This window comes from Calidris pugnax, unplaced genomic scaffold (genome assembly GCF_001431845.1).
Source record: "Calidris pugnax isolate Ruff unplaced genomic scaffold, ASM143184v1 scaffold50, whole genome shotgun sequence".
NCBI lineage: Eukaryota > Metazoa > Chordata > Aves > Charadriiformes > Scolopacidae > Calidris > Calidris pugnax.
In genome coordinates, this window is record NW_015090780.1 from 5,033,783 (window position 1) to 5,042,451 (window position 8,669).

The following is an 8,669-nucleotide window of genomic DNA, read 5'->3' on the forward strand; positions in this document are numbered from 1 at the left end:
GGGGGGGGGGGGGAAGTTGATTTAAGCTAAACACAACTAAAACCAACTAATTTTCTCCCTGCTCTCTTCCACTAAATCCTACCGGAGGATTGTTTGGGCAAGGCCCTCTATCCAGCTTCATATCATCAATACCAAAGAATTTTGAGGATTCTCCAATTTTTGGATTGTCATCCAGATGTTGGAGAAAATTCTGATGAATGTTGTATAAATGTTACACCACTCCTGAATAAGGTGAGGTGGGTCTGTACCAAGGCTTCTCAGAGTTACTGATTAATTAATTGAATTATTTAGCACTGAGTCTGGATTTTCCTGGTTTGAATCAACTTTCTCTAGTAAGTTCTTTCTGTGTGAATCAGTATGCCAAGCATTAGCCTGCATTGTGCCCATCATTCATAAATATTCCCACAGCATGAAACAAACCGATTTTGTTTAAATGCAAATAAGTCATTGGATTTGATTACATAACAAATTTTGCCTTGGGTTATGTGTAGTCTTTGAAAGTGACTATAATGTAATCCAAGCTTTTAATATTCCTGCCTAGCGTTTCTTTTTATTATTATAGTCTTTTTTGTTTGTCTGAAGTGGAAGAGATTATCTGTACTCTAACGTAAGCCTTCAGAATATCCCACTCTACAAAGGTTATGGGACTGAGCCCTATTTTTTCCACAGAATAAATAACTTTTGAACAAAAGGCTTCACTATGTTGTTAGCCAGATTCTCTTACTTTCTTTGCAGTACTGTTTGCTAAGATGAAATGGATAACGTTACCTTCAGTAGTCACAGAGAAGGCAGCAGGTTGAGATGTAGCCAAAAATACCTGAATTAAGAAAATAAGATGTGTGCTGTTAGCCAAGGAAATTATTTTCTTGTAGCAGTGGGAACAGCAGCTCTCACCAAGAAATGAGTCCCAAACCTTTGGCAAAATTAGGGTTAGCAGTTTGGGAGCAGTTTCCAGCAGCAATGGGACTTGGGATCCCTGTAAGAACGGGAGGTCTGTTTAAAGGCGGAAGCCTGATAAAAGGACTTTTGGGTTTTGATCTACTGATAAATTTAATGATAAACTCCTTGAGTGTTTGTTTAGGTCCATCTGTAAAAATAACTTGATTGAGATGGAGACTACGTTACAGCATTCTTTTTTCTTGTTCTATTATAATTTTCTGACCCTAATTTCCTGCTTCCTCGCTTGGTTTGAATTGGACCAGTTCATGAGAAAAGTCTTCCCCATAAGGCATGAATTCTGTGGGGGGGAGAATTCTTTGTAGATATTTGTTCTGTGAATTGGAATAATAAACTATTATAATACTACTATGGATTTGAAAGCTACTTTGGTCAATAGCAGCAAGTCTGAAACTTTTATTTCATTATTATTCATTTTTTAGTTAATCCTACTGTGCTATTTGAGATAATTTAATTGCTCTGGGTTTTCCTTTGGTGAAAAAGCAAATCCTTCTTGTCCACCCAATGCGTGCGCATACTAGGGACTTGTGTTACTGATGTGTCTGTACTTGAATGAAGCTCTGAATGAATGTTTTTGGAGAACACACCATAAATGTTTTTCAGAGTATTTCATAAATGTATTTAGAAATTACAATGCAGTGGCACTGAATTCAATACGGCTATTCTTTGGTTTCACCCATTCTGGCTACCACTGGTGGAGTTAGCTGTAATGTATTCCGTAACAATTTATTCTGAGGGTTTGTATGTACTTTTGATTTTTCTTCTTTTCTTATCAGGTCAAAAAGTGTGACATTTCTAGCACAAGAGCATGTTCTTTCCAAATCCAGAATTTTAATTTTGTTTATATTTATGATAAACTTTCTGAAGTCCTTTGCAGTATTTTTAAAAAGTTTTTCAGTTTGCGACTTTGTTAATGTTATGGCTAAATAACATAATTTAATCACCTTAAATTGTCTTTGAATGCTGATTTGAATCTCTTGTACACAAATCAGTAGTAATTATGTTGAGCAATACATTTCCACATCTTCTGACACTCCCAATTAAATAAGCTGTGTTTATTGGGTGAACAGATACTGTATATATTTTTTAAAACATCTAACTGCAGCTGCTTTTGTGACACAGCAGGTTTTTAAGGCTCCCCTCAAAGGTGCTGCTGGGGAGCTTCCAGGCACTGCCTTATTTATGATGTTAATGTTGTGGTAACATTGGCTTCAGGGGAGGGACTTTTCAAAGCTTCTAGCTGCTTAAAAGCACAAGGAATTTCATGCTCCCAAGTCCCGTAGCTACTTTTGAAAATCACATCACACGTATGAACCTAACTGTAAGGACAAATGCTTGCTTGGACCATCATTTGAATGAAATGAACCCTGTTAGTGCAGAAAAAATACAGAAAACTTTGGGAATTAAATTAAAAACATTGACTAAGATCTGCAAATATATGTGGGTATCGCCACAGGTAAATCCTTGTGGATCTGGGTGAAGATTGCATATCAAAATAACTAAAAATAGTTACTTAAACTATGAAGAAAATAATTTAGTTTTCATGTTCTGCTCTGAAGCCCATTGAATTAAAAGGAACTTTGCAGAGTATGATGCTTGGGGTAGTTTTTGAGGGCCTTTCTTTCATGGAATAGTGCAAGGAGTCTCAATGAAGTCTGTAGCATTAGTCATTTAGTGCCTCTAGGGGTACAGTAGTGCTTAACAGTGAAAAACATTCTGATAAATAAAATAATAATTGGATCTTGAGTGATTAAAAGAGTGTATGGTTGGATATAATCTTCTGGAGGGAAGCTTCTGAAACACTGTCTGTTCCTGCAAAATTAGTTGTAGCCAGTCGAAACATTTCAGCAGAGTACTGGAAAATATAGCTTATTTTGCATTCATCCACAAAGCGAGCTTGTCTCATGTGCTCGTGCTTCTTGGTGATTCTCAGCAGGCTAATCTGGAATCAGATCATAAGTATGAAAGAGCAAGACCTCGGGTTTTACATATTCTACAACATGAGGCATTGGAAAAATAACAAAACACTTTTCAACAGACTTGTTAGATTGTTATATAAATCGGTACTTTTTCATCATTATGGTATTACATCTAATCTTCTGTAAGTGTTCTTACTTATTGCTTTTCTTAATGAATGAGTTTTCAGTTCTGAGTCATGGCTGGTCCTACGGCTTTAGGAGGGGCAGGTGTTATGCCAAACACAGATGGTTTTGGTTCACTTCCAAAGTAAAAATTATTAACTAAGTGTTGGCATTTGCATCTGCCGTTTTATGTATATTTAAATCTATTTTATGCTCAGAGTTGTTTGTTCTAGATACAAGGGTGGGAAGTTACCGATGCCCTGTAACCTGACCAGCCTCTGAGTTCACGGTGGCAATCGGGTCCTGGGGAGAACATCTTGATGAGAACAAAGCTGTTGAGGAATTCTCCTGGGTCCTGTTAGAACGATGGCTTGGAATTGATATAATGCCAAAACCTGTGACAAATCTGTAGAACTCAAAAGTAGTCTTACCAATTTGGTTATAATGCTTTGTAGATTCTCCATAAAACCGCTTTTTGTGGGTGATGCAGAGCAGGCTCCTGTCCCGCCTTTGTGCCGGCCACAGCCTGATCACGGGTGGAAGAGCCTTCAGAAGTGCTGTTGCACTTCAGACTTTCAGTTGCCGAACTAGTGGTGAGTCTGCCCTGCCCCTGACAAACACTGGTCAATAGTGTGACAATTCCAAAATAAATTGCCTCGCTGACCCTGCTCGTGGTGTCCTTCAGAGCACCCCGTCTGAGCCTCCAGCCACCCCCTGTGCTGGTACGGAGTTCCAGCTCCTTCCAGGCTGAGCCTTAGGCTCTAACCTCTGCTGTTCACTGCCGTCCCCTCCAACAGGTCAGGTCAACACCTGCAGTGCCATTCTCTGCAGCGCTGTAGTACACATCTTGGTTCTGAAAAGCAATATGTTATTTAAAACGAAACGCTCCAGAGAAAGCAATTTTTAAAAGAGCAATCAGTCTGACATGTCTCCACATCCCCCCTTTCTCAAGTCAGTGTTCTCCCTCTGTAAATTTAAAGTCTTGTGCTCTGTCAGGTGTTTTGAACAAAGTGAAATGACTCCTTCAACTCTCCTGATAGGGGGTGAAATACTGAAAGACTCGCCTCCTCTTTTATTGTTATCACCATGCTTTAAATATCTAAGATGCCTTCATTTCCTCAAGGAGTTTTTCTTTAACTATTTGGAAAACAAATACAATACCTGTTGTAACGTTTTTAGAAACTTCTTGTCCCTGAGGGGAGGGATGTGGCTTTAAGGTCTTTTTATGCCCTCAGCTTTATTCAAGATGCTAATACACTTGTATGTTCAAAAAAACATTTTAAAAAGAGAGATTATTTAATAGCAAAAAATCAGTAGACTCTGTGTCGCTGATTTCTTTGAAGTTGTATGGGTTTTGTTAGTCTTTATCACAAATTTTGAATTTATGTCTTCCAATATGTAGTAATCAGCCGAAAATATGACCTGACTAAAATTGTTCTAAAATTGTCCTGGCAAATTACAATCTTGTAAGTATTTTCTGTTTGTGTTGAAGCTTGTTCTGGACACTGCTGCTTCTGCTATCCATTTTTAAAAGCTTGCATTTATTCTTTTGTGAAGTGATACTTTGCTTTGTGATGAAGACGTGTTACAGAACTGTTCTTAACTGTCCTTTGTTAGGCCTTTAAAAATTGACGGGAATGCTGTTGTGAATTAATATATTTGATGATTCCTCCTAATTAAAAAAAGGGGGGAAAAAATCCCTATCTGGCATGAAAGTCTGTAACGTTTGCAGGGTTCTGTGTTGTTATGATGTAGAATGCCAGGGAAAAACCCATAAAGTGCTCTTGCATGGCAAAATTGGAGAGTTTCTTCAGGGGAAAAGGGGAGTTTCCCCACACATGAAGAGATTCAGCTTTTGAGCAGCTTAACTCTATACTTCTATTTTTGTTGGTATAAAACTAATCCCAAACTTTCAACAGTTGGTTTTTCAGATGTAGTCTTAATGAATGATGATGTGACTGTGAAATATTGTGTAGAGATGACCAGGTTAGTTTAAAATCCATCAGCTCAGTAAGAGCAGTTTTAGACACAGTAGTGTGTAACCCCATGGAAGTGAATCCACTCTTCAAACAAGTGCTTTTATTTGTCTGTGAATGCAAGGTAAATTGGCTGACACAGTGTTGCTGTGGCTAAACCACTTTCAGTGCTTCAGCTAGTTAACTTAATTAATTTAAAGTTAATTCATCTATCCCTAGGCTGAAGAACAGACAGCATTGTAAGCAAACTGTAAGTACAGAACTTAACTCAAAGAAAACCAGGGATAAAATACTGAATAAATAAATGTCTGCTTGCCAAGTAAAGAGTCTGCTCTGCTGCTGGGCGTTGGAAGGGACCATTGCCACACACCAGCCACCTGGGGCTGGGGTCATTTCTGGATTTGCTTTGTGCGTTCTCTTGTTTTAGTTTCTGAAACATTTGATTTATTTTATTTCTATAAAATTACTTGTGGTAAATCCTTGGCCTTGCTCATAAATAAGCTGTGGTAGCTCCTTGCTGCACTCCAGCCTTCCGTGGGTGTTTAGCTGATGCTATGCTGTTCTGCAGACCTTCTGCGGGCAGAACAAAGGGGTGGCACGAGGCTTCCTCCAGTCCTTCCCTCACTTCCAGCTGCCTCTGCTGTGAGATACTCTGTAGAGCCAGAGGTGATGAGAGTCCTTCTGGATGGATGACTGACTCGGGTTCCAGTGCAGGTAGTATGTGTTTAACTTTCAATAAAACTTGGCAGCAGAGAAAGAGACTGCACGGTAGAAGAATAAATCGCCATTGCTGTAACTGGATTTTTTTTTTTTAAACAACTTTTGAAGTGCCTGTCACTTAGAGATCTTCATGTACAGTTTCTTTTCTTCCTAAAAAGCTATATGATGATGCTTCTGAACATAAGCAACCTTCCAGTGGCTTTAGAACAAAAAAAAAAATAATTTACAAATATCTCCTTCAGCAGATTATATTTATCAGTTTTCCAATCTCTTTTCAAGATGAAAGGTGAAACAGTCTGGCTTGAAACAAAGAAATAAACTCTATCTTGTCTTTGAACTGTTTGCCAAGGAAGTAATGGGCTTATGGGGTTTACATGTGCAATGCTGAATTTGCTGAGAACAGCAGCTTTTAATGAAGCATACAAAAATATTTGAAATTTAGATATATTTTGGTCTGGGGAGGGGAAAAATATTTTTGTTTGAACAAACTAGTTCAGAAATGCTTCTAAGTATTCGCCTAATTCTATAATAGGCCAGGGCTGTTTTCTGCAGATCTGTGTGCCTTCATGTGCTTCAGTTTCAACTGAGCCTTGTATTCTAGAAGTCACTGCTTACAATTATTTTAATTTTCAAAATATAATAGCCCTAAAGTATGACCATAATTTCTTCAGAGAGGCCATACGTGGATTTTAACTTCTTGCTTCTGGGCAACTCGAATCTTTAAGCTTTCATTTTCCAAATACACAGGCTGGCACATAGCTTCATACGTGAAGCGATTCCTATTGATTTCAACAGGACTATTTAAAAGAAAAAAATATGTAGATGGATGTTTGTAGCATCAAAGCGCTATTAAAAACAGAACGGGAAGATAAATGTCATTACAACTGAGATTGTCCAGCAGTTCTGTGCTGATGTATTTCTAAAAAATGGAAATAAGCTTTACTAAAAAGATATTCAGAAAAGATAGGAGCTGTCTCAGAAAATTGGAAAGCATCATATATGAAAGCGTCATTTAATAGGGACTCCTGATGATAAAGCCAGGTTCTTTTGCTGTAGAGCCTTCAGCTGTGCAGGAGACCAATACCTCCCTGTACTGAACACATATGGTAGACAGCCATGGAAGGACAAAATGTCAGATTAGGTAGGCAAACTGGGAGCACAAGTAGATCACAAAGATGATGAGAAGCGCAAAAGTTGAAGTTCTTACCAAGGAAGCTCCCTAAGCAGTGAAGAATTCTGCTAGGATTCGTACTGAAGGAGAAATGTTGGGAAGCATTTGAAGTTGATTACCAGTCTGAGGATGGGCACTGATGTAGCCAGGATCCATAAAGTGAACTTACTGACTTAAGAATGGTGAAAAAAAGAGCTTCCTTGTCCCACTTCCTTTTCCCTTCTCTTTTCCTGTCTTTGTTCCAAAAATAGTATATAAAAACACACAGTACTTAACTTTTAAGAGAACTTCTAATATATACTGTAGCAAACTGCATGTGTCCATCATACAGAAAGCCCTAAATAGTTACTTTTTGGGTTCTGCTCTGCTTAAACAATCAGATGACCAAAGAGTGTGCAGAATTAACATGACACAGCCAGAAACCTGTGTGTGCTCTACCAAACAAGGCTCTTTTAAGGGGGAAAAAACAAGCCTCCGCACGTGGCATTTAGGATACTTCACCCATGGTGGAAGCTGCTCCCTCCTGTTCCTCCATGAGCTGCTGCCCTTTGTTCTTGCAGATGTTCATTCACTGCCCCGTTATTTCAGGTGTTCCATTAGACACCCTGTTTCCCCGTTCAGTCCCCTGCAGCCACACTTGAGTCTCCCTGCAGCTGATGGGAGCCAGAAGTCTAGACAGAGGCTTTTGTAATCATGGCAGTTCTGTAATAAGTTCTTCTGCTTGCAACAGGTAGTTTTAGGACTGTGGGGCTCATTGCTAAGCCATCTTTCTTCTTATGGAAGTCTATTGAGATTTCTCAGAAAATCTGGTATTGCAAATGTTCCTAGACTAAGCTGCTTTGTGATTAACAAACCTACTGTGATTAGCCAAAGCCTGAAATCTTTGTTCCTTTCCCTTTATGAACTCGCAGGCTTCATGCAAGAGGGAAGCACAACAATATGGATTTCTTTGGTTTCCCAAATACAGCTCGGAAATCTTGTGAATGAAAAACTGTTTGTAATCCCATGGGGTGTGTGACAAGCGTTCTAACATATGGTGGCCACATTAGCTTTTCAGGCTCAGAAGCAGCACAGCGCAGAGTGAAGCTGTACCAAAAGGAGTATTTCTTAAAGTATTGCTGTGATTCTGTTGTCTTCATCCTTCTAAGACTCATCTTTCTTGCTCACTTGGTTATTGTCACCCAGGTCCATGAGAAGAGAGAAGTCTTGAAATAATATTCAACATGAATAACATTTGTTGTCATTTAAGACCATTTTAGGAGCCAACATGGAAAACAGTTACTGCCTTTCTTTTTGCAGTAGCTTAAACATAGCTGAGGACTGTCTCCATGCGTGTCCTCCCCTGATTGTTCTTTGCACTAAACCAGCTTTTCTCTGCCTGTGGACAGTTTGTGAAATAATTGTGTAGACAGTATTTTTTAAAACAGGTATGCACATATTCATATGGATGCAAGCAAAGCAGAGAGGAACAAACGGTATTAATTAAACTTAAATTTATTAAAGGTTAGCTTAATTTTTATTTGATTGAAAGTGGGGACTAGTATGGGAGCATTGCACAATATATCCAAGAAATTCTGCATAGGGATTAGCTGATTCTTGCACTGGAAAATGTGGAAAAGTGTGGGCAGAACACCTCCACGTGTTCCCTTCTGCTTTCATAAGCAAGTTTGTAAAGATGCTTGGCCACCTTGGTTGTTGTTCTGGGCTCGCTTTTCCTGAGCACTCTATTTGGACACAGCACTGTAGAGGAGGAGGGATTCCTTC